The sequence below is a fragment of the Anser brachyrhynchus genome (genome assembly GCF_964034855.1).
Source record: "Anser brachyrhynchus genome assembly, chromosome: 2".
NCBI classification, from domain to species: domain Eukaryota; kingdom Metazoa; phylum Chordata; class Aves; order Anseriformes; family Anatidae; genus Anser; species Anser brachyrhynchus.
The window spans coordinates 28013149-28039921 of NC_137695.1; the positions used below are offsets into that span (position 1 = coordinate 28013149).

At 39.7% G+C, this 26773-nt stretch overlaps 1 protein-coding gene across 2 annotated transcripts in view; it reads left to right on the forward strand.

The window, feature by feature from the left end:
* The first annotated feature begins 6881 nt into the window (after window positions 1–6881).
* The window catches only part of NXPH1 (neurexophilin 1), a 182331-nt gene continuing 162439 nt past the window's right edge, over window positions 6882–26773 (forward strand). The window contains exon 1 of one of the 2 annotated variants that reach the window (XM_080579995.1): window positions 6882–7080. The gene's annotated coding sequence lies outside the window, so the exon portion shown is untranslated. Of the gene's footprint in view, window positions 7081–18123; window positions 18702–26773 lie in introns of those variants that run through there. The other variant, XM_080579989.1, reaches the window with a different exon arrangement.

A 26773-nucleotide genomic window follows, 5' to 3' on the forward strand; every position in this document is an offset into this window, starting at 1 on the left:
ACAGCAGTTAGAGAAAAAGATTTTAGAACAAATCTCTTTGTCCTCATGAATTTCCGTTTCCTTTTCTGAAAGGCAAACTGACCTGCCGCCTTCAACCCCCCTCCAGACAATATCTGCTTAAACATACCCCTGTATTCCTAGGTGCCTTTTCCTGGTATAGAGATAGTAACTTTATATACATTCAGAATTGCTTTATCTTCTCAGTACATGGAGGACAATTTGTGTGATCACTGGCAGGCTGAGACTGTCCTGAGGATAAGGAATCTCGCATCACCCAAGTGTTTTCCAAGCAGTGTCTTAAATTCTTATTGATTCTCCACCTTGCTTGTTGTCCAAACACCATATTGTCTAACAAACACCATACTGTCTAACAAAAATTATATATATATATATAGGAGGTATATAACGTATATATAGGAGGTATATAACGTTTAATGCCTGTATTAAATGTGTATGTATTGGGTCACTATTAACAATTTATTGCAGGGCCTTGGTCAGTACAAATCATTTGGGTAAACCAGATTTTTCTAAAAGATCAGGCTTATCCACCCTTGAAGTCTACTGACTTTTTACAAGACATACCCTAAGAGTCTATTTTAAAATTTGAGGAGTAAAGATGACTCCTTCTCATTTAATTTGTCCTCTCGTGGTGAGCTGATGTGTAGTACACAGCTGACAGACCTCTGAGCAATTGCTTCAGTGTTCTCGCTATGATTTTTTTCAGGCTCTGCTCAGTGATATTAGGACAGTCTTGATTTCCAGTTTATTCTTTTGGGGTTTTATATTGAGCTCATGACCAAAGAAACAGAGTGACATGCAGTAGAGCACAGAGCAGCACAACGAACAGCTGGTGTGTGTTTGTTCTCTCATCCTCTCCTCAGGGGGACGAGTGTGCACAGCAGAATGTTTTCCTTTGGAATTATTTTTAATACTGTGCTAATAAGAGAGAAGTGAGGGTAAAAGCAATGTGCTTGGTGTTCAGAGTGTGAGCAGTGAGGCTGGTTATGTCCTTATTTTCTTGCTTACCTCAAGCATTGAATAAACCTCCAGGAAATATCTGTCTGCTTCACAGACAGGCTTTCCTCTTTGTAGAGAATATGTTATGGATATTGTCTCTTGGTGCTGCAGGGAGAAAAGGCTGATCACTTATTTATTTATTTATTTAGTAGAGCAATCTGAAGGAAAGCTCCAACAAATTGATTTTCTCTGTCTCCAGATCCATAGATGGCTATTTTTTGAAGGAAAGGGTATGTTCCTAAGTACAGAGAAATAACATTGCTATTTCAGTGAAGCCAATGACAATTATGCTTATCTATAGTACAATCTTTGCTTCTGGAACAAGATGAAAATTGGACAGGAAGCAGCAGTGAGAACTGTACTTTTGGAAATGAACTTTGGAGCCATTACATATTGTCCATGGCATCCTGTTTGGAGCAGTAGAAATGGACCAGAATGAGATTACTGTCATTTTATTCTCAGATACTTCTCTCTATCAAATGACATTTTTCTAAACTAAACCTTGTGGTCTTTAATCAGGCAAAATTTGATTCCATTGCCCTTATATCATATTGCTATAGCAACACAACATGAAATGGCATTTTGGGCTGGCTGTCCCCAACTACTTCCACCTACACCCAGGTGGTCAGTCTGTGCTACAGACCCTGCATCCTCCTGAGTGCAGGGTCTGGTGCCTGCTGTTGCCTCTATCAATGCTAGCTGAGCTCTGTGAAGGGGCCTGTGATGAATCAGAACAACACCATGGACATTTTCACTTGTTTATACCTGCACAGGTACTGGAGCACACCAAAGGATCTCCTAGTCTACGGTGACATCATGCAACACGGATAAAACACAGCTCTGGGAGCTCTGTCCCTCTTTCTACCACCAGGACTCCCGGGACATGGGGGCCCGGGCTTTGCACTACCTGTGTTGGGTGTAAGGAGCGGACCCTCGGCTGCAGCTGAGGCTTCACAGCCCAGCACCTACCTACAGCTGTGGGCAAGGCAGTACAGTCTGAGCGAAGCTGTGCAGCTGCAGGGATGCTGCTGTCGCTGTCAGTGATGGGTTGCTTATGCCTGCCTGTGCTGCAGTCATGCCTCTCTGTTGACGTACCCCTCAAGAATTCAGTTTTCCCAACGTTCCCATCTCAACAGAGGACATGGGTGTCCACTTGGTATGCAGCTTTGGCTCAGCACAGCCTGGCCTAGTTTTTTTTTTTTTTTTCTTCATTCATTCATTCTGTAATGAATATGCTTGTAAACCGACGTTTCTATTCTAGAAAATAATAGTGATGCTTTCTGGAGTGAAATTTTATCTGTGGCAGAATAATTACAGTGAAATTGCTGGGGGTACCTTTCCAAGGCAGCAGTTCCCAGGCACTGGCTTTGAAGAATGTACCTCTGCAAATGTGAGAAGGATGATTTCTGACAATCTGCTATTGATTGCAGAAAATTGTTGAGTTCTAGTTTCAACCTCAAACATTTGTCTCTCTGCTGCCTTGTTTTGGAAGATGAAGCTTCACAGGAACAGTGGGTCTTATTGATATCAACTCTATTTTACCTAACAGCTCATTTACCCCCTTCCTTTCTGTCTGCCTCCCTCCCTTTCCTTTCCTTGCTGCTGCTGGCAAGCTAATTAGGCTGCTCCCACAAGAAAAATTCATCCAAGGCCATAATAGCCATATCAGATGGAAGCTAGGATAAAACTCCACAGTATAGCCTTATAAGTGCCTCTCAGCTTGTCATAATGTTTCCCTGCCCACTTTCTTTTTATTCCACACTTTGTAGGGAGAATTCTCTCATCCTGTGTTCTATGCAAGTGTTAAGTAAATTAATTAAAATAAATTATGATATGTGTTTCCTGAAATATGCACCTTTATTTCCTTCTATCCTTCTTTCATTTATCCATTTTAGGTGCTGAATCTCAAGCTTTGTCCAACAAAAACACATTGTATATTTCTATATCTTTCCTTTTGTAAATCCTTAACCTTCTGTTAGACTAATATATTAAAATTCTTCAGACACAGAGTAGCAGTGTTCATAATCTCCAGTTCATTATCTTAATTAGATCTGTCTTATATTATCCCACAGTTTATTCTCATTACTTTAAGGTGATCAGCCTTAGAAGGGAATGTGAGCAGAATTTAGTGAATTCTATTGTGGCAACATTTCTCTGATCTGGCTTTGGATCTTTCAGGTGCAATAATGATAATGCTGCTGGTGCAGTTAATTAAAAAATGCATTTGAATGGTATGAATATTCATTTTGGGGAATGAACACAGGATTAACTCAGGGGGCTAAAGTGTCTGCAATGGCCCAAGGATGTGAAGTGAACCTGGATCCGCACTAAAACACAAATGAATCGTTTAAAATGATTGAAATTCAAAGTCCTCCCAGCCTGCAAACTATTAGTAAAGTATTGCCCAGGTCGAGCCTGTCTCCTAATGTGACAACAGACAGTAATGTTCATCCTTCAGTAACAAATCATATGACATACTTGACATACAGCTCTGCCCAGGAGCTAATACCTGGTGCTAAACCTCCATTAAACAATTAAGAAAGGCTACCAGCTTTCTAAAATTCTTAGGTTACAGTGTTATATCCGTAAGATCCAGGTTACTTTTAATAGCTTTCTGTGGAAGATCAAAATTGGTTTTCCAGAAAGCGATTGTGACATCCTGGGTGCTGCTGGGGAGGGTACAGACAAGAAGAACTGCTGAGACCTTTGATAATGAAGCTCTCTATACCCAAATCATCTCCCTGGCAAAACCCAGGGCTTTAATATTCTGGGGAAGGATGTTAAAAATGTATCTTTTCTTTGTCTTCTGAATAGCACCACTGAAAATATCAAAGTGGTGCCTATTTTTTCCCCAAATTTATTTGTTGTCATTTTTTCTGAACAAAGGAAACATCAAATAATGAACAGCTTTTATAAAGCTTATCTGGTACTGCAGGATGCTTAAAAAAATGAGACTACAAACTAGAGATAAAGCCTCTTTGGTGTAGGAACGTTGTGTGAAGTTTAATGGGCATTTGCCAGAGAATATTTTGCTGGCTGTTAGCTAGTTGCCAAGGGGATTCACAGGATGTATGTTCTAGAATAAAATGCTGTGTGAATAAAATGGGGTCAGTTAAGGTAATTTGCATGGTGCTTTTGACTGGAGCATCGGGGAGGTCCAGCCTTGCTGTGCAGTCAGAGATAGCGCAGTGATGTGTGTCCTCTCCTCCCTCACCCCACGTGTAAGTCCTTCTTATCTGAGACACTTCTAGTCTGAGGTCTGCACTAGATGTCTGCCTGGGAAAGCCCAAATCCACTCATCACTTATCCCATGCAACACAGAATCTGGCCTTTTCTGTGCAAGAGAGAAACGGTAACATTGCGTCTTAGCAGCCCAAGCTGTATCACTGAATAAAGGAAATGGGGGCTTTTCGCAGGGATGACCCCTTACTCCTCAACAGTGAGGACAGATAAGAACAGAGGGATTCTGTTGACTCCCATGTTTTCTTGCTTACGCTGAAGGGGAGATATGGTCAGCCTTACTGCAGGGAGGGTGTAGCAGGGACATGGATAGTCTCTTGGGGCAGGTTGTTTTTATAGTGAGGTTCTCCCAATGAAGCAGCTTCTCTTTGACCAAATGGGGTAGGAGACAGGAGTACTGACCTTGGTATTGCAGTTGTTTGTATTCAATAGGGAATCTTTTTGTTAGCCCCCCTGAGGATCCTTTGGAATTGATCTATAATTTAAAAATAGCATCATAAGTGTAAATAAAGGAGAAATAAAAAGGTAACAAAAAGCTCTTATTATTTAATTTGATTTTTGTTAGCACTATTTTTGTTGTTGTTTTGTTCTTTAGGCTGAAAAAATGTGATAACTCAGGGTCATTGTGTCTTCATACAGCATGCATAAGAGTCAGAAACCTCTTGATTTGACTTATGAGGAAGTTTTAAGGTTCCTAATCACACCTGTCATTGAAGATGCTGTAGGGTATATGTGCCTGGTAGGTCTTACATGGGGACCACAGCCCCTGTAGAGCTGCAACTAGTTGGTTCACTCTGGATTGCCTTTGACATCTCAGTCCTTATACAGAGAGAATATCTGAGTGTAGGGGCACTCAAGCCCTTTCTGAAATCAGATTTAACATCTGCATACTAACAGAAAGTCACTTAAGAAAATCTCTAGCATAGCACATTAGTGCAAATGTATGCCACATGCAAACTCCACTGAAGAGTAACATGAGGGCTTAATTTGGCCTGCTAATTAGACTTGAGAAGGAGATCGTGGTCAGACAGCAGCTGTGGGAGGAAAGAATGAACAAGCTCAAACTTTTTGTTCATCTGGTCATGCTTTTCATCCCTGTTTAACTATCTGGCAATTACTGTGTATATGTTTTTGTTGTTCTTTAAAATGTAGCCTGCAAGTGAATCTGGTTAGTGAGGAACTGCTGTTTCTTTCCTCTCCTGTGGCTTCACCCCACTGTGAAGGCCAAGCTTAAGGTGATAGGGTACCTGGCCTTGTGTTAGTGCTGACTGTTTTCCTTAGGCTTTATTTGGAGGACTAATCACATTAATTTATTCATGGAATGTCACGGTGCTTGGTTCTGAGGAGGGGCATGCGCTGGTCTTTTGTACCCTGCTTGTTTTGTATATTCTCGTGGAGCCCTTGTGTCTACTGCCTGATAGTTAATCCCACTGATAGTGTGATTTAATAAGAGGAAAGAACGATATGGCTGCATCCTGCCCATTATGCCCTTAGGAAGGAGATTTTTATTTGCTGTCAGATGTCACTGATGGAGCATTTGGCTTCCTTTCATCAAGTGACAATTGCAGTTTTAAGAGTACAGTATAGAGTGCCACTTTAAAGCAAAATGTCTCAATTCACAAGTGAGGGAAGGATAAAGTTGTGCAGCTGGAGGATGTTATTTCTTCTCAGCAGCTGTCATTGAAAAGGCATGGAAAGGCTCTAGATGTCAGGTGTCATAAATGCTCCATCCAGGGTTTGTCACATGTCTGGTAATATCATGTGAAGTGTTGGAAAGAAGTTTCTGTATACATTGAAATTCTTCTGTAGACAAGTTTGCCCTGGAATTCGCTACACTGAAGTTTTAGGAAGTCAGTGTAAGTGAGATCAGCAGCAAACTCTGTGCGTTTTATCAGAGTCACAGAGGATTTTTATGTCACTCAAATCAAAACATGACTTTTTCACACATCAGATCTGTCCATGACAACTCCTACACCCTTGCTCCCAACTCTGCAAGTCCTTAGGTGTACCTACACATTGTCACCTGCACCTTCCAAGGACAGACACATGTATGCAGCAGGGGCCATGAATTCAAACGGGGAAAAAACAGTATTCCAGTACAAGACATGACTTTACACAAAGAAAATGTTATACTGCATGCCCTCTGTATACTCTAGTAGCAGTTCTCAAAATTTCTCTTGTATGCCTCTATCTCCTTATTTCATAATCCTCATCTCTGGGATAGGAGAAGAGGTGAACAGCTGAAGCCATGAAGAATATCCAGGTCTTTTCACTTGGTTTTCATTTCTCCATTTTTTTCTCCTCTTTCTAGAATGCATTCAATGTGGTCTGTGCTTGACAACTACTGCACTATCCACGTGCAGAAGCGCTGACTATGAGACAGTGAGGAAAAACATGAATTTAGCAATTGTTTAGGTCCAATGCCTGGTGACAGCTGGGGCCGGAAAGGGCAAGATCTGAATCTTATTTAGTGGTTTGCCTGGCCTTGGATGCTGGTGTTAACAGTCAGGTTTTCTGTAATGTCCTGCTCCTTTTCTGTTGGCACTGGTTGGCTTTCTCTGCATATTAGTTGTCAGCTATTGAAACCAGAACGTCTTTTCCTATTCCAGCTGGCGGTTGCCAAAGCTATGTGAAAAGAAATGGATATACAGAAGAACACTTTCATTTGTTGTTATGTCAAGTGAAGATGTAACATGAGCAACATAAGGATGTTTACTGATGCGGGGGCCACCAGGCATGGAGTGCTGGAATTTTGCTTAAAGGAAGCAAGCCAGATGGGAAGAGAAAAGAAATCCCAAGCTGTCAAGTGTCACATCGCTACAGGTGAGTCTAAAGAATAAGCAGCATCTTCTTGTCTGTTAGTGCCTCCGCACAAAGAATTATTTTATGACATGCCTGTTCATTTAATCAATTTTTAGATGAAATTATGAAAAATTTGCCTACAGTATTCCACCATACACTGAGTTCATACTGTTCATATACAATTCTATGAAGTAAGGATTACTGTGCCCCACTACACTGTCTTCTTTCTGTGATTTAAAGAGTGTAGATCAAGGCCAACAAGGAGAGTGAGCTATGGAAGTATCAGTGACATTTTACTTGTTTTGCATTGTGGATGATAAGTCCATGAGTATTGTGGGTAACTGGAGTAATCATCTTTATGGAAGTCTCCTAAGGAAAAATGATTTAGTTTGGTGCAGTTATAGCTGCCTTGGTTTAGATCAGAAAGGAATTCAGGGCTGTAGATTTTATTATAATGATCTTTGTACTCTAGTCAGTACAGAAGGAACAGTTTTGATTATCATCAGAAAGGCTCAAGTGGTTCAATTTACCTGAAGTTATACTCATTGTTGGTTCAGAATTAGACTGATGATAAAGAAGGTTGACTGGACAAAACCCCTTTTAAATTGATGGCTTCAAAATCCAGTTTAACTGAATTTTACAGAAAATTGTCAAAATAAATCAGAAAAAAATACTTGTAACTGCTAAAGATCTTTGGTATTTCCTGTAGTTATGAAGCAAGCACAATTATATGCTTTTTATTTATTTCTTTATTTATTTTCTTATTGCTTTGGGTATCTATCTAGCTGTTGTGACGTGTTTGTTTATGTAACATTAAAACACTTTTTAAATTTTCTACCCTTCCTCCTGTTGACTGCATTTCATTACTTAGAGAAACAGTACATATAGTATTTATAGTGTTTTGGACCCATACAGTATGAAATGAATTAACATGACTTCTAGTGACTGCTGCCTTTAATCTTATTCATGTGTTCCTGTTTGTAGTAGTTGGGATTTTTTTTGAAGTTGCTAGTTATTTTTCAAGATGTTCACCTTTGGAGGTACAGTTTTCAGAACTAGGCTTTGGCTGACATTTGGGCATGAGTTATCTTTGGAATATCTGAGGAGAAAAATGGCTTCTTCATTTTTAAGTTAAGTTAGAGTGGAATAACTTAGAACAATTCATTCATTGTAAAAAGAAAATCTTAATGTCAGGAACAGTATTTTTTCAGTGATAGCCAATGAAACAGGCAGATTGGTGATAGCTGTAGCCTTATTACCTGGACAGATAGTTATAAGTTTCTTTTTCAGTTCTTCTATACTAAATCATAAATTAAGCTGTAAGGTATTTTTCTTACAGAATGCATTGGGTTTTGTAGATCTTCAGAATCAGTATCCATTCTCAGTGATCCATAAAAAGGTTGCGCATAGAAACTTGGGATATTTCCAAAAGCTGTTCTATACTTAATACAACTTAATGAATGCAGTCATAACGAATGATAAATACTGCATTTAGATTTGAGCATAAGGTTTGTTTCCTGTTTTGCAAGAACTGTAAATAAATACTCTGACCACTTGACTGTCTATCTGTTCTTACAATTTTCTGTGCTACATTTGTATTGTATGTTGAGTAAAATGTGTCTTTTAAGATGAAAGCATGGTTTGATTTTCATACAACAGTAACAATGACAGGAAGAAAGGGGTACAAAAATGTCAATCTTTCACATATAATGAGAACAGGCTACATTTGCATTATTTCCTGTGCTTAAGTTTCATTACAGTAATTTTCCCAATGAATACATTGGGAATGCTATTTCCTCTTCTCATTACCATCTTTGTCATGGACAGGAGGCTATAGAATCTTAATGATTCAGTTATTTAAACCTTTTTTGATAGTCTCTGTATTTTGAATGACCTCTCTGTTTCACCTTTTCCCTAAGGTTACTGAGCTTGAGGATAGGAATTACTTTCTAATCAAATTACTCAACAATGAAAAGGGCAAAGTAGTTTAGACTGTTATCATCACAATTACAGAGATTATAGCAAGGATGAGAAGAGAAAAAAATAAAAAGAAAGCGTAGTCTGAATCTTTCACTAGCTCTTCACTACAGTGCAAACTGTAGTAATTATTGTATGCGAGTCTGATACAAACCTAACTGGAAATTATAGATCCCCACATAGAGGTGCTGAAATCTTTCGGGCTTTGGATAATATAGTATCAGGGGTAGTGTTGGCTTTGATGTCAAAAATCTAAACACCCACAATCCAAAACACTGGTGATCACTGACACTGTGATGTCTAAAACTTCTGCTGTCTTGAAAAATGTATAAATGTACTTGGTCATGTGCTTTTGAAATATTTCAGTAATGTTAGTTTATGTATTCAAATGAGAGGAGAATATCCCTCTACATTAGGATCCAAGATGCTGGCCAGTGACATGGATTGAAATGGGCTGCAAACTGCTTGGGATCCATGGGTTCTGGGGGAAAATTGGTATGTGAGAAGAACTTGGTAAAAAGCAAACATTTGTGTCAAGATGTGAAGTTGCCATACAGTGTGACTGGGTGGACTCTGCTAGCCAAATAACTCATCATTTAAGAGCATGACTGAGTAGTCTGTGATGCTTCACAGACATCTGAGATACTCAACTGAGAATATTAAATGATAAAAGCCAAGATTAAGGATTCAGTCCTTTCCACTATCATTCAGCTCCTGAGTGTGTTCACCGACCATTCTAAATGGTAAATACACTTCACAGGCGTATGCTCTGTACTTTCTATAAAGCTTGTTTTCCTACACTGGGCAGGAACATTGCATGAGAGACTCATGGAAAGTGTGCAAAGAACAAATATAAGCAAAGGATTTATCTGCAAAGAATTTTTAGAGTACGGGGATGCTGTATTTACTCACTTTCTCCAATCTTAATTTGAATAAATAAAGTGGTGCCATGGGACATGCTGCAATACTGATAATGAGTTTTATACTCATTCACCCTGAGAAATTTCAACAGATATAGTTTGCCTATCAAATGGATTTAATATTGTATTGTCACTGCCTTGCTTTCTGCACTGATTGCTTTTGTATTGCAGCTCCATGCCTCAATAGACACTTTGATTGTCTATATCTGCCACATTGTTCACATAAGTCTCCCTATAATCTGTAATATGAAACCCTTCGTTTTAATACTAAAACTCAACATGTGCTCCTACAATGATTATTAACTTAGAGAAATGGCAGCCGAAATGATATTTTGCTTTCTACTCCCTATTCTTTCTGTGTATGTTGCATGGTAGGCAACAATCTACTTAGTTCAACAGCTTCCTTAGTGAAGGGAGCATTGCAGAAGGGATGTTGTGGGTACAGCTGCAGACATTTCCACAGTTTTGATTACCATGCTGCTCACAGCTATAATAATAAACATTGACTACACTTGACTTAGCTATTATTTGAAATTCATAAGATCTGAACCTGAACTTTCAGGACAAAGTATGACTGCAACTTAATAAATCTTCTAGGCATGAAGTCCATTTAAACGCATTACCTTAAGAATGAGTGTTACATATTTTACCGGACTGATGCTCTAAGACTTGGTCTAATACACCTTAGTCCGAATTGTATCAGAAGTGAATCAACTTTCCTGCAATTCTGGATGTTTATTCATCTTTTTTCTTATTCTACTATTTGAAGTTATTTAAAACATTTTCGACTCAGTTTCCCAAAGAAAGGAGGCTACTGCAATCATTGCTGGATTAATGTGTGTGTGGATACATGTGTTCTACCGTCCACTTATCTTCTTATAACCACTTAATTTCTTGGTCTATTCCAATTAGTCTGAGAGAAAAACAGTAATCTCAAAGATAAATTTCCACTCACTTTATAAAATATGTAGCTGGGTGGAGACAGAAAGAATTGTTTTCCTCTTTCTCCAAGAAAAGGCTGCAGTTTGAGCGTGGTCCCAATAGCAAATGAGACACCAGAGAAACCAATTGTAGGACATAAATCCATAGGAAGTTATTTCTGGAAATAACTTGCTAGAGATGAGAAGTCATAGGTACAAGGAATGAAAAGAAGAAAAATTAATATTGAATTAGGAGATTGAATTCACAGAATAAATTTTGAATTTTGTTTCTATTTGTGTTGTTGGTTTTTTTAACTTAATTCTTCTCATTTAAGAATTTCATTATACTTAATAAAGGTTACCTCATATTTTTTACCTCATATTTTTTGCCTAAATTCTCAGTTCCGTGCTTGCTTCCACTCTGTCACTACCTAAACTAAGGTAGAGGGATTAAGTAGATGACTGAAGGCTTCGCCATAGTTCTCTGGTTATATCTCCAGAGCACAGTGCTCTGAGCAAGGTACTTGGGTGCCAGAAGCATCACAGTCATTCTAAATAAATGGTCTCTTAAAGAGTTAATTGCACTTGGCAAGTAACTTCAAACTGTGGTATATATTATAGATATAGTCTCCATCAGAATGATAAAAATCTCAGATTTCAGTATTTACACTTTAGGTGACACCCTGGAATTTGCTTTAATCCATGAGAATATACTGGCTTATTGTGCTTTCCCTTAGACATGGGCTTTTAAATACTTACAGTGTTAGGAAACCCAACCCAACCTTAACTCTTTAAGAACGATGAAATCTAAAGAAAGAATCTCATAGACTGAAATGGAAATATGGAAAGCCCACTATTTATTTCAAATTTTAACACTTTTGAGGCTATGCTAGCTTCACAATACCCTAGTACACTTTTAAAATGAATTAGAGCATATTATTTATTTGTTTTTAGCAGAAGAACTGTTCACCTTTCTCTTTGAGGTTACTATGTCTTCTGATTTCAATATGTTTCTAAGTATATACTGAAACACCCAAGATTTAATGTCAGGCGAGTATGTTCATGTCCAGTAAAGCAAAATTGTACACCCTAGTACTCTTTAGGGGTCTCTCTAAAGTGTCATCTTTAACAATTCCTGGCAAGACTAGAAAACAAAAAGGATATCAAAGGATCACTTAGGTGAAAGATTTGTTTTTTGAAATTAATGTAATGAAACAGCATTTATCATTTCTCAGCCTTTATTTTCCACCCAAACTAAATTCAATCATCTATTTAAATCACACTTTAGGATTTGCATTTGAGTTTGATGGCAATAATAAAGTGAGATAAATTAAATTAATACTCTTGCTGATACAATTAGTTTAATAACTTTTCCATTTCCATTCCCTTTTTATCTGCTTTATCACAATTCGATAACATACTACAGTAAACCAGTGCTTCAATAAACTTCTCTCTGTGCCCAGCATGAAGAGATTAGGATTTCTTGTTTTATTGCTCAGATTGTCATATCTCGCCTTATGTAGCACCTTTTATTGCAAAAGGAAGCCAGGCGTTTTGATATAAAGAAGAATGACATTTCTCAGAGTTGATACGCGTGTACTTCTGCAGTGGAACAGAGACCTTTTCCACAGCCACCAGCAATGTCATACAACCATTAAGACAGAATACTGAGAGAAACTGGAGAGGGATGTGATAGTTTTGCTGGGACCTTGGTTCTTCCAGGACACAGAGGACAACTACACAGATGCAGACACATGCATACTCATTTGTGCATGGGTTTTTTGATATTTGATACTTTTAAACCCATGCTAAGAGGTGCTCTGCTTTTATATTTTTGGGGCTTTATCTGGATGGAGTACGGATGGTTTGCAGAGGTGAAATTTTCTCTTTAACCTGGGGCCACTGAACAAGACTGTGAAGCTGCTCTTGCAACCATTGCCAACAAATGGCAGCCTCCATGCATTCTGCATGCTGGAGTTGCCACGTTCAAGTAAGGGCAAGTCCCACACTCCCCAAGATGATCTTCCATATTAGGTGTCACGAAGAACTTTTCTGTGATATTGCTAGTATTTATCAGTGCAAACCAAATACCAAATATATACACATGTATATACACAGACACTCCCCATCAACTAAGATGTCCTTCTGAGCAGAAAGGACAGATTTCTGTGGGAGTAGTGCAGTAGTAATTGTGTTGGGTTAGCAATCTATTAACACTGGCAGTTTAGCCACTGTGTCCATAATTGTCCTCTGTGTTTACAGGAAAGATTAATATATACACATACAAACCTTTCAAGCCCATGTGTGGGCTGGTTAATAGTTTACCAAGTGTTATCAGCTAGCTTAGTCCTCCCACTTATCCATGCTACTGCTGCCAAGTGTGCCTGGAGCAATTTTTAGTAGAAGGGTTATTCATTATACGAATAGGTAGTGCTTTGGTCCTCAGGGCTGTTCCAGGTGCAGTAGAAGGGAAGAAACCTTTTCAGGGAAAGAATTTCAGTCCACTGCTCCATCCCAGACTTCTGCATGACCTTGGTCAAATCTTTTATACTGAGATTTCACGTATACTCAGGCTCGTAGGCCCAGGTCTGTAACAGCACTGACTCTGGGAGTGGAGTTGGGTGCTTAGTGTATGCAGAAATGTGAGCCCCTCAGATAGGGATCACTTTTGTTTATGCCAGCTAATTAGAAAAAATAATTAAATCCATTTCTTCTCTGAAGGTAAAGAGAAAGAATAGGGAGAACATGTGACCAACTTTAAATGGTGATTTAGAGGTAACAACCTTCCATTGGGCAGTAGAAGACCTAGGTAAATAGATTTTACATGTTGTAACTTTTTATCCTGATAATATTCAGCTGAAATTGTTTTGGTTTCATGAAGGTCTAGAAGAAGAGCCCTCCTGAGGTAGCCCTGACAGGCTATTTAACTCTGCAGAGCTCTGCAGCTGCTGAAGCAAAACACACTCAGCCATCACAAAAGAACTTAAGCATACAAATAATGAAAGAAATTGAAAATAAAGATTTGTAGATCTAAAAAAAAAAAAAAGAAAACTATGAACAATTGAAAAAAATTCCACTGTTTAAAATATTAAAAAAAAATATTTTTAAAGGGTCATTGATACTGTGGTTAAGGTTCTCAGGACTTCTGGGCTCCTTGTCAGACCCTCTTTCCTGAACTATTTACTTTTATTTGGGGGTTGCCTATAAAATCTAGTTTTGAATACCTTCTTCTTCTATCCTTCCTCTATGTTGTTTCCATTCTCCATCCAGTTTTTAACTTGCTGCTTGAAGTTATTAGGAGTTAATAGCTAAGACAGTGAGTTCTATTATTTTTCTAGGGAGAAGCAATACAAGGACCTCAGGAATTATTTCTGACTGTCAGACGTGGTCTGTTTTTTGCATAATTTATTCCATGTTGAAAACTGCAGTCATAAACACAGTTTATAAAATAATGGGAATTTGAAAGTCTACTGAAAAATATTCTCCAGGCCATCACACAAAACTAAAAATTCAAATATAAAGAGTTTCCAAAACTCTCCATAAATTGATGATTGATCCTAGAATAAATCCTAGGAATTTCTATTACCAGGCTCCCTTCAAGATCAGATACCACACCTGTTTACTAAAATATGTTCTAAGAATACATCATGACTTTGCATGTATTTCAAAACTTTAAGGAATAAAAATGCTTGAGCTGGAGAACTATTTTATATAATATATAAAATATTATATAATAGGATTACATCAGGCACTGAGTTTCTCTCAGTCCTAACAGTGTGTGACTTAGCTAAGTTACACTGTTCACAAAAGGTAATAATTTAATATATATCATCTACTTCACAATTTTTGGTCATTCAAGGTAAAACAAGTTCACAAAATGAGGAATGGCTTGGTTGGTTACTCAGATATTTCCTGAAGAGATTTCAAACCATATTCTGCTCTCATGTGACCCCTTGTGAACCTATTGATCTACATATAGCCTTCAGTGAGTCTCTGTGGACTGAGAACAAGTGGATCAACATGCAATTTATTTTGATTTGGATGACACTCTTTGCAGACTTAGCAAAATGAATTTTCTATGTATTTGACTTCGCCTAAGAACATGGAGATTTGGACACATAATGTGGATCAGCTAGTGCAAGGTAACAACATATATGTTGTTATGTAGTCATAGACCAGAGTTTTTTCATTTGGATACAATCACAGCTCTCATTGACATTACTAGGCATGACTATCACCGTTTCTTAAGGTAAATGAGTGATAGTTAAGTGATAGTAGGTATGAAGTAGGGGACACAATGGGTTTGCTACTATGGACAGTGACAGCAAATCCCAGCAGCCTCAAATTTCTGGAAAGCAGACTCGGAGTCTGAGGATCAAATGAATAGAACAGAGAATCAATGGCAGTGAGAAAAACAAGCAGAAAGGACCAGAAAAGCAGGAGACAGAGAAATAACTGTGGCATGACTGAAAGAAAGCCAAAGCAAAAAGCAGCAGCTTTTGGGACAGACTGATTGTTAAAAAGACAGATTTAGGATGCTGAAAGAAAAAAAAAAAAAGACATTCTATTGCTTGTTCCTGCTGCATCAGGGATTTATGCTTGTTCCTGGTAAAGAAAATGGGTTGTACCAGAGCAATCACAGACTCTGTCATCAATTTATCCCCCTAACGAAACAATTGAGAAAACCCCAGATATCTGGTTAACTATTTGGATAAAAAGAATAAGGATATAAAAGAGAGAACAATATTTCCAGCTGTGGAATTTGCTAGATAGGCAGTGAAGTGTACTGTTCAGCTGAGTTTTGCATAAGAAATACATTTATGTTGCATTTCTAATGCAAATTTCCTGTATTTTACATGGACAGAATGAGTCCTTGCTGACTTGATCTTCAGCTTTTCAAATCAATAGAAAGACTCTAATATATTTTCAATAGACTTTGGAGCAGGCCCTTCCTCCCATGCTCTCAAAATGACTTACAATCAATTTATGGCAAAAATCCACTTCAGAAAGCCTGAAAACTACAAATATGCAGTTTCATGGGGAAGCTAGCATCAGCTGTCTAAAAATAGACTCAATTTCAATATACTGATCCAGATGCCTGCCTGTGAAGAATTTACTCCCTGTGCATATGCTATCTCGCTTACAGTGGCTTGAACAAAAGAGGCAGAAGACTATGTTTAAGGAAGAGATGACAAGTGCCTCTTTCTATCAAATGTTCTCTACACCAAAATGGAAATACTCAAGGAGTTCATTTTGATGACAAGTTATTTCTTCCCCCCTCCCCACAAGTAACTTGTCAGGCTACTGATATCAGAAGTGTTATAGGGAAATGGATCAGCCACTTACTTTTGTACAGGTGGGTCTGTAAAGAACCTTTTTATGTAGCCTATATAGCCTGTTTTAATGCAGTGGCTTTTTTCTTCTTTTTCTTTTCTTTCTTTCTTTTTATCTTTTATTTTTTGTCTTTTTTTTTTCACCCCTCTGGCTATAGCCGTGCCTTGGCTTTTGGGAGTATCTTTCAGCTCCTGGCTGTGGAGGCACTTGCCAGCAGTGTTCCGGCTACTCATTGAGCTAAAACTTGGGGGAAATACCTTTCTCTCTTTGTGCTTCAATGTCCAAACAAAAAATACACACATGCACTGGCTGGAATGTGGAGCACAATGTGCACCAACAGGTCTGCCAATCTGAATCATCAGGGGATGAAGAGAGTGGATATTTTACACAGTTCACATCCCCAATAATAAAGATACGGACTCAGAACACTAAACTGAGAAACAGAGCATATATGTTAAGCCCTCAGCAATCATGTGGGGGTATATAAAGAGGGGTGGGCCTGAAAGACTTGGTGAGCAGAGTGGTCTGACAGAAAAATATGGACTTGCAAATCGAAAAGGGCACAGAACATTTTGCAGTTCAAAAGTATGATAGAAAAAGACGATTAGGAAAGGAGATGATGTATTGCTCTGAGGGGCAGATGGGGGAGTAGAGGAAGAGCAATGGGCCATTCATAGTAGAAAACTACCTGGAGCAGTTTGTGAATAGAAGACGAGAAAATGGGTGAAGATGAAGGATTGGTGTTCTGATTTAGGAGCTAATTACTTCCTGATGTGCATTTGACTCCTTGCAATGTGAAATAAGGGAGTTTGGGGAGTCCTGATTGAGGTTGGAAGGGGTCACAGAAGTCTTATGTTCTAACAGTACTTTTCTTTGCTATGTCATTTAAAGTCCGTCATATTGAATCCATACTACGAACAGCCTGGTGGGACAGCCGGAAAATTGGTAGAGATATTGATTACAGAGTGCCTGGCAGATTTAACTATTCTGTATTTAACATTGTAATAACATTGCAATCAAATGCACAATGCTTTGCTAAGTTCCCAAGGATGAACAGGCAAAAGGACAAAAGTCTTGGTGCACAACTAAAAAGCCGTGTTGCTGGTCACGAAACAGAGAAATGCCAGGAATCCTAACATCCCCCAGAGCAAACAGAAAACCTCTGGGCAGAGACACCCCCCCTCCATGAATGTGAGAGAGAATGATGAATTTCATTATGAAATACCTGCCACAAGGACTTGGCACCAAGGAGACTTGGCCAGATCTGCTACTATCAGTCCTCTAGGAGGCAACTCAGGCCAGTAAGGAAGATGTCCAGAATGATGATGAGGGAGCTGTGAAGGTACCATATGCTCACCAGGGTACCCAACAGTGCAGCCAGTGAGAGAGATGTACTCTGGAAGCTGATGGAGAGATCAGTTTATTTCTTATGATAGGAAAATGCTTCTTCTGCCCCCCCGCCCTTTCTCTCATATAAACCCCAGATTTCTTAAAAGTCTCCCCCCTCTCACTGCCCCCTAAAAAAGCACATACATACCCAGGTGTTTGTATACCCCTGACAAAGTTGCCAGCGTCCTGCTGCTATAGACAGAGATTTCATTGAATCAGTGGAGAACAGAGCCAGCTCCTGGTGTGAATGCACCTGCTAGCAAGGGCTGCCTATGATGACATCCTTCCTTTTCTCTCCCTCTGACTCTGTTTTTAAAACACTCCCCACCATCTCCACCAACTGTTGATGAAGAATTTTCACTGTTTACATCCTCAGCCCTCCAGACTGTGGGAGAAGTGCATGGGGAGATTGCTCCCAGCTGACAGACTGGGGGCTCCCTGGCATTTCCAGACTTCCTGCTGTACAACTGGAACCTGCAAAGGGTAGAAAATGTTGCACTGAGCTGGGGTTTTAGTGGGATTACATCAAAGTGGCAGCTCAGTCTGTGAAAGGAGTAAAGACAGCTAGATTTAAAAAAAAAAAAAAGTATAGGAAATACCTATGCATTTGTACAAAGTGAAGCTTATTCTGAATATCCCTTCTTTTGTCAGCGTACAAGAATTGTGACAGTACTTTTTGAGTCAGCAAGAACATAAATCCTAGAAAAGAAATACATGAGAAAATGTTTTTTTTTTCTCCTTATTATTTTTACTCTTATTTTCACATCCCATTTCATCCCTAAATCTGTTGCTTCTAGGCAGTGAATCCTGGCATATGCTACCCCACAAGTGCATGCTTTGATGCTGATAGTTCAGGTCTGGACTTCTCTTTAGTTCCAGACCAGATGTTCTACTTCTCCCTGGTAATGTTTAACATGGCGCTACCTCATTATACACCTCTCTTTGGAAATTATGCCAGTGCTACTTCAGAATCATCCAAAAGCCATGCTGAATCAATGAGACAGCTGGCGCCCTCCCTGGGGATGGAGTACTTTACCTTTTGGATTCAGGCAGACACTGTGAACCGAGATCCAGGATGCTGTGAATGATTTTTCATAGACAGGTGAGAACAAAAGAGCTTTGAAAACCTAATTCAATAGAATCTGGGAACACGGGGGTCTATTGATTAAAAAAATAATAAAAAAATATGCACAGTCCAGTTGCATTTTCATCTTAATTGATTTTTGTAAGAGATGGAAGAGTGAATTCTGTCAAACAAAAGACTCCACAGAAATCTTTTCTTTACTTACCATTAAGTACATTTTTGCATACACAACAGCTGTGTTGTGTTTGCAAAAATCAAATAATTCCTGAATAAAGCTCACAAACAGTAAATTGATCTCTTTGATCTTGTCCATAACATATGCTAATCCTCAAATATCCAGGGAAGAAGGGGATGAGATAATGTGAACAAAATAAACACCTGGTTAATATAAAACATTTGTAGATTGATGTTTGAGGCCAGGCCATAGTTAGTATATTTACTTTTGGAAAGAAAAAAAAAAGAAGTTAAGACTTTACATGGAGAGTTTAAAAAGGAAGAATTTGGTTTTGTTCAGTGAAGTCTCATTAAGCTGCAAGTTGGGAAATTCTCCTGAAAATAAATGAGAATAGTCTGCACTTAATTTTCTCTCTACAGTGTGTATACTTACTTTCACAGGAGGTACTTGACAAAATCCATCATGAGTAAAGCATTTAGTTTCTGCAAACACTATGACTAGAATAGACTGGAGGATTCTCAAGATAATCCCCAGTGCTACTTATGAGACTTCCTGGCTGATTCACGTTAACAAGTTCCAACTGTCCTAAGGAGCACTCACTCTTCTGTACGTTGTACTACTTCCCTTACCTCCCACTCGGTATTTAATTTAGGATTGTAAGGTTAGGGACTGGTCTCTATTGCTTGAAAAGTCTCTCAATCACTTTGCATGCTGCCAGAAACAGTGACTAATAATAGCCATTATCCTTCCAAGACAGAAGATCCTCTAATATAACTAGATACGTTTCTGATGTCTCCCTCTGCCAGGGCTTCATGGAATAACATGTCCTCTCTTTACTAAGTCTGTTGAAATCAATGTTAACACCTGATTTTAAGCACACTCCCTTGTTTCACCTCAAGGGGTTAATTTTTCTTGGATGGCAAGTCTCCAGATCTACAAAACTCAATGAAGTAGGAATGGAAGTGTAAGGTACCAATGAAATCTGGGCTTCTGCCGTCGTTTTCATCAGGAAATGCACTGCCTGTGTGATTGCTGACAGAGATCTCTCTGTGTTTCCCTTCTTTTCTGACTTTGGTATTCAAAGCAAGCACTGGTTTTGCTGAATAGAAAGAAATACAGCTGAGTCACATGTCTTGAAAGTGGCTAGAGGAAAAGACCTGAAAATGCATTAATATGACAGCCTTCCTTCACAATAGTTTTTCTGCATCCTGTAGAGATCCTGCCTGGCAGAGAGAGCTATTTCCTTTAAAGAAAAGCACTGTAGTTGGTTTTTCTTCCCTGTCTGGATTATCTTTCAACTGCTTTTATTTTGCTTAATCAAAACCAACTCCTTCCGCTCAAAAATGATGAAGGAAATTTAAATCTCAAAAAATATGGTATTTGTTAATTGCATACAAAATTTATCAATTCCTTGCAAATATGCAGGTCATCTGTATCCCCATGGTGTTTTTTATCTCAATCCTCTTAAAAAAAAAAGGCTTAAACTTCACAACATTCCTATGAGGCAGGTAAATCTTTTCATAAAAGGATTATTTCACCCGTTACTGACATACAGGCACCTCCAGGGTGAAACACTGTGGTTGTTTAACTGCCTGTAGCCAAACAACAGAAGAAGTGAGGGGACAGGAAATGAAAACCATCCTATCCAATTTATTTTTAAGGAGCAAATAGATAGGCAGGATGTAAGGTTCACAGCTGGGATTTCACCCAGAGTAGAAGGAAATAATACACCTTACAGGAAAGCGGCATAGTATCGTCAGTGACTGCAAGTAGCAGACTCTTGGATTTACATGTTATCTGGAAGGCAGAATCCTCTGCAGCTCACTGCTCCTCACATCATCCTGAGATATCAGCCTGAGAATTAGCATTGGAGGGGAAGATGCAAGCTACCAAATCACCATTTTTCCTCTTGGAGGAATCGAGTTATTCCTTAGGGGTTCACTATGCAAATACTGCCCAGGCACTGCTGATGAGTTATGACAGTATCACAATGCAAGGTAGGAGGATGCAGCAGATGTTTAAAAGTGCTGTCGCAGAAATATGCCAGAGGAAAGGTTATCTTCCAAAAATGTTTATTCCTTTTCCCTAGAGTCTCACAACCCATATCTGCCTGTTTATCCATGGTTCTATAGTGATTAGGAATGTTTAGGTGTCCTGGGATTATTTGGACAACTCTCCCCATCTGGGAATGGGCTTTTGCACTCAAGGTACAAGGTGAGGATGGAGGAATGAGAAATAGCACGTTACAGCCCTGAAGAGTCCCAAAGGTGTTAAGCAAAAAGTAAACTAATGACAGCGGGGACAATAATGTATGGTTTGGTCACATTTGATTGAAAAGGAAGAAATTGGAAGGAAGGAAGATGAAGACAAAGATTAAGCACTTGCTGCATTCATGCTGCACTTGTCTTTTTTGAGAGCTGTCGTGGAGGTGCGGCTGCAGAGCAATTACTCAGTGCTGCTACAGAGAGAAGCAGCTGTGCAAACAGCTGCCTGTGAGCAAAGCCTCGCAGACCAAGAGGGCCTGCCTGGTGGCATTGGGTGGGGCACGGCAGGGGAGCAGAAACAAGGGATATTCTGCCCCAATTACAGCCAGAGGTGTTTGGTTTCAAGAAATCAGGATTTCAGTCAAGATGCAATTTTGTGGGGGAGAAATGAGGAGGCAGGATATTTTATTCTTATTTGCATGCTTATATACTTCTGCTGGAAGTGTCTGTGGCTTCCTTAGCTTTGAACAACATAATTTGTTAATAAGCAGTTAAAGCAGTGCTTTGGACACGTGAAAAGGATGAAATGCCTTTATGGAAACTCTGCTTTGTATATTTTCTTTGTGGATAAGTTTGAAAGGAAACCAAGTGTCTTTTTCTGTAGATGATTCCTCAGGTGCCACGACAGCTATGTTCCGAGCTTGAACTACCTCTTTTTCTGCAGACCTCTTCCATAAATCATGCATTTATTTCTGACTTCCCTGAGTAAACCCAGGCAATCTGCGTGGCTGTTTATGGGTGGCCCTTGAGCCTCCCACACCAGGTTACAGCTATTTGCAAGCCTCCCCAGGACGTGAGTTTCTTAGGTCAGGAAATCTGCTGGGCTGTGGGGGGCTGTGATGAGAATGTGTGTGTTGTATCACACATAACGCTTCTGTGCATCCCCAGCAGGAAGAAATGTTTTTTAAACAGAATATTCTGCCTCGCTTTGTATGGCTAGGGTACAAAAACTGTGAAATGTTTTGCACTTTAAAGAGAACAACAGCACCGATAACTGCGGAAATTTCAAATAGGTATTGATTTCTGAGTTGCATAGAGAAGAACCAGTGTTATTTATTTCCTGAACAAAAGAAGTGGAAACTGAAATACCCATTGGGCAATAAAAATAAAGATCCCTGAGATCCTAGGCACTAAAACATTGACTGAGGTGATCTCTATGCTGAGGAGGAACATTCAGCTTGAAGCCTTCAGCTTGCCTACAAAGTGAGATGCAGAAGGAGATGTGCCAGGAGAAGGGGAAGAAAATGAATGGTCCTGATAATCTCCACATGCTAAGGAACAGAGATGTAGCCTTGAAGCAGAGAGCAGGATGCCATGTTTAAGACTGTGGAGAGTCCAAGATGTATGGTTTTCACAGGACTGCCTCAAGGTGAAAGCTAAAGGTGTTGAAAATGATGTGTGCTATCCATAATTCAGTTTCAATATTATATACTGGAACTTGCTGAGGATGTAATAACCATGGAAATGTCTCCAGCAACTGTCAGTGTAAAATAAAATAACTTAGCCATCTTTCCTTCTATCTCATAAATGCCAAGGTCTATTACAGAATTCTCTAATTGATAGAATTCTTGTTTCGAGCCGGTGATCTGGTGCTCAGAGGGGATGCTTGAAATCCAGCAGCTGAGGTAGTGAGAAAAAGAGCCAGTTTGCATGAGAAACCTAAAATGATTTTGATGGAGTTTTGCAGAATATACCAAGCTGGTACCTATTACAGATGCATCAAGTGGTGCCCGAACCCAGTGTGAATCAAATCATCAGTTTCTTTGACGTATAGTCCCATCTCTTTCTCTTCTTCCCTACTACGTGAGCTACTTTATCTTCTTCTCTGTCTGGTACTTTGTTTGCCTTCTCTTTAGAGAGAAAAAGAGAAGAAAATAGTCTGAGGACTCATTACTTTATCCCCAAGGCAACATTGGAATGAAGACAAGGGACATCATTGTTGAAAGACAGTAAAATGATGGGATGTAATGAGAAATACACTTAGGGAATGCCAGCTAATGCTTATAGCCCTCTCAAGATAGCTGTAGCACAGAGCATCTTGAATTTGTCACAACCAATCATCCTGAAATCATTATGATACTTAACAAACCAAGAGTTTACAGTAATGCATATTTTATTATATGTTCTATGAAGAATACAGAAAGAAGAACTGCAAAGGCAAAAGAAATTTCTAATTAAGATCAACAAAAAATCAGAAAGTTAAAATAGGAATGAGTATAATCTGAAATTTCGCTTTATACAGGTGTCACTTGCAATAAATAGAACTAAACAGGTCTTTTAAAGCATATTGACCAAACATTAACTTCTTTAAGAGTTTTATAGGTTGACACTTGGTTGTTCCCAGGTAATCACACACATACTCAGGGAATCCAAACAGGTGCTGTCATCAGAAGGTATAACGTGGAAGGATGTTGTTATGTGGTAGCTTGGACCTGAAGGGAAAAGGCTCAGCAGAGGTACCCCCAGAGTCAGGCAAGAGGCTGTGGTCAGATTTGCTGCCCTCCACCCCCATCACAGCTGGAGTAGCTCTGGGGCTGTATGCCTCCAGGGAGAACTTGGGATGCGTGCTACACCACACCGTCCAGTGGTTGACTTCCCTGGCATGCCGACAGGATCTGGCACTGTGGGTTGGAGGGACAGCCCTATGGCATCCCTAGGAAAACCCTGATGCTGTCTGCCATGAGGATGCAGAGGCCAGGGAGGCAGAATGCTTTCACTTGTGGTTCTGGTGGCCTGTAGAAGAAATGTGGATTGACCAGCTCAACTTGTCCCATCTGTGGCCAGTGATCCAGGAGGTTCCTTTCAGTACTTTCTACATAACTTCCGAACACTGAGAAACTGCTGAAGGTGTTAGATTGTATGTGGTCAGGACAGAACACCCTAGAGCCGTGCAAAGATAAACAAGGAGTATTTCAGATCATTTCTGAGTTGGAAACACCATGGGAAGCTAAGTCAGAGGTGAAAAGAAAAGCACACAGGTTTCAGTCCTACAGAGGACAGAGAGGGTCTCAGGATGTCACCGCCCTTTCAGTACAGCACAGAAATAACTAGCTGACACTAGTAATACATTTTATATAAGGCACAAATACTAGTGACATTTCTGTATTTTTTTTCCTATTAATATTCAGAGCCACACTACCCAGCAGCTGCAGCTTCCAGAGAGTCCAGCTGAGGCTCAGCACTGTGAACTAATCTCACTGTACCTTCAGGCATCGTTTGAGCTAGCATCTCTCACTCTTTTAGCTTTGCTGAGACGAAAATCTGTCTTCGAAGTCTGGCTCCTCTGTTTTATGTGGGCAGAAACATGCAGGCAAACTTAGACTCATGAAGAGCTACATGAGTAAGTGACAGGATCTGCACACATGGAAGCACCTGCTGTTCTGGCAGCCCCTCCTGCGGGATGAAAAAGGAGAGGAGGTGGTTTCAGTCCGCCTTTGAGGCTCTGTGGTAGGGCCAGGGGGAGGCAAGGGAAGAGGGCAATCTGCAGGCTGCCCTGGGTGGTCTGTGTATCCTCTCCTGCAGTCAACATTTTGCCTGCTGACACTTCCTCTCTCTTGCCACTTCCCCACTCATCTGCTCAGACAGTTATTTGATTGATCTCACCTACCAGTGCCTCACATTTTTACCAGCAATCTTTCTAAGAGGCAAGACTGCCATTTGCACAACTCTCCAAAGACATTTACAATTTTTTTTCTCTTACTATTTACTATTCCTTTTTGCTGTCTTACTTTCTTACACTTATTGCTTGCTACTCTTGCTCTTCTCTTTGACTACGACTGAACTCTATTTAGGGACATGGTTTATTTTATTTAGGGACATGGTTTAGTGGGTGATATTGGCGGTGGGGGTACAGTTGGACGAGATGATCTTGGAGGTCTTTTCCAACCTTAATGATTCTATGATTCTTCTATGATTCTTCAAAGCAGACACCTCAGTAGCAGCCCCTGTGACAAGATATTGCACTACATCTGAACCCATGCAGACACTTGCACCTCCCTGAGATTTTCTTCAGCAGTTTGGCACACCTTCTTTCCATGGTTTTGCATAATGACCGGCTCCAAGCCAACATCTCTCTTCACCACCGGCATCATCGGAGACATACTGCACACCCACCCACACCTTTTGCCAAGCCTCTCACAGGTTGCCCTACTGGTAACGGTGGATCAAATAACTTGTTTTCTTGGGAACAGTGAACACAGTCTTGCCCTGTGATTTCTTGCAGCTCTTTCTTCATGGCTGCCTTTGCAGTGTGCTCTGATGAACAAATAACTTTTTATAAGGGCATACAGTAGCAGACACTTTCCTATCACTCACTAGATCTTTAAACAGTTTGGCAGCAATTCCGTACCTGCTCTCGTCTTTTCATTCACTTTTAAAAACCTGTTTCTCCTTGAGTAATGTCACTTTCATACAGTCTTTTGCTAACAGCTTGACTAGCATCATCTGATACATAGGAGTACAGTATTTCCATTTTCAAGAACCCGCTGCTGTACATAATAGGAATCCTTTCATCACACCGTATTCTTTTTCATCTTTGTCAGTCACTGATTCCAGTCCAACGACCTTTTCACTTCCCTTTACAATGAGCCTGTTTACAATTATAAATAATTTTTTGCTTTCATCTCACTTGCTTCTTCCATTTCCAGTCTCTTCCTTTGCAAGGGCTGTGTCCCGTCACATCTCATCGCTGTTACCTCTTCATTTGGAAAAGGTCTCATATCTCATTTTTCTTTTTCTTTCACCCCTAGGCAGCAGTATGGCAGCAGGATCACTGGGAAATTCAGAATGTTGGATCTCCTCCTCCCAGTAGAAGAAAACACAAAGTTAGGGCAAGAGAAGCTCAAAGTTATGCTACTGCTGCAGATTATTGTTACAGTATTTGATCCAGTGAGAATCTTTCAAATTCTTTTGCAATGCCCTCTCAAAAATGCAAGTTCAATTTTATGTGAGTGCTAAATGCAGCTGTGACTTCTCACTTCTTTCAGTCATAAGCTGTACGTGACACATTCTTGGGTGGCAAAAAGGAGATTTCTGACTGAAGATCAGCTCAGCATGTTGTTCCTGTAATTAACACAGAGGAAAACTCAAATCTTGGTTCAGAAATGCTTGAATGCCTTGAAACATAGGGATGTTCTGACAGCTGGGTATCCAGTGGGAATTTTGGTTAAGAAATTAATACAAATGGAGTCATTTTTCTTCAGGCCTTTTGCTAATGAGGACAATGGATGAGTGAAGTGGGCATAACTCCACCAAATGGTACACTGGTCTTTTATTTCTGGGTTTGCTCATAGGCAGCAGTTAAAACTGGAGGGAACGTTGCCAGCAGAGCTACACAGTGAGTATTAATCTATTAATCTATTATTCCTCTGCTGAAAGAGGCCAAATGCTACAAAAATTTGAATGAGTGCTCCACTGCTCTGCTCTTTACCATATTCAGACTGTTTTTCATGTCATCCATTCATTTTGATGCCTACCAGGGCAGCTCAGTTTAAGCAAGTAATGAATGGCCAAAGACAGAAATCCAGAAATCAGGGACGTCTAGGGCGTGGTGTGCTGTGCAGCCAAAAGAAGCATCTAGAGTAGGTGTATGGCCACAGTCCTCAGCCATGAAATCTTTATGCTAAACAGTGAAAGAAAAATTGTTTTGCCTG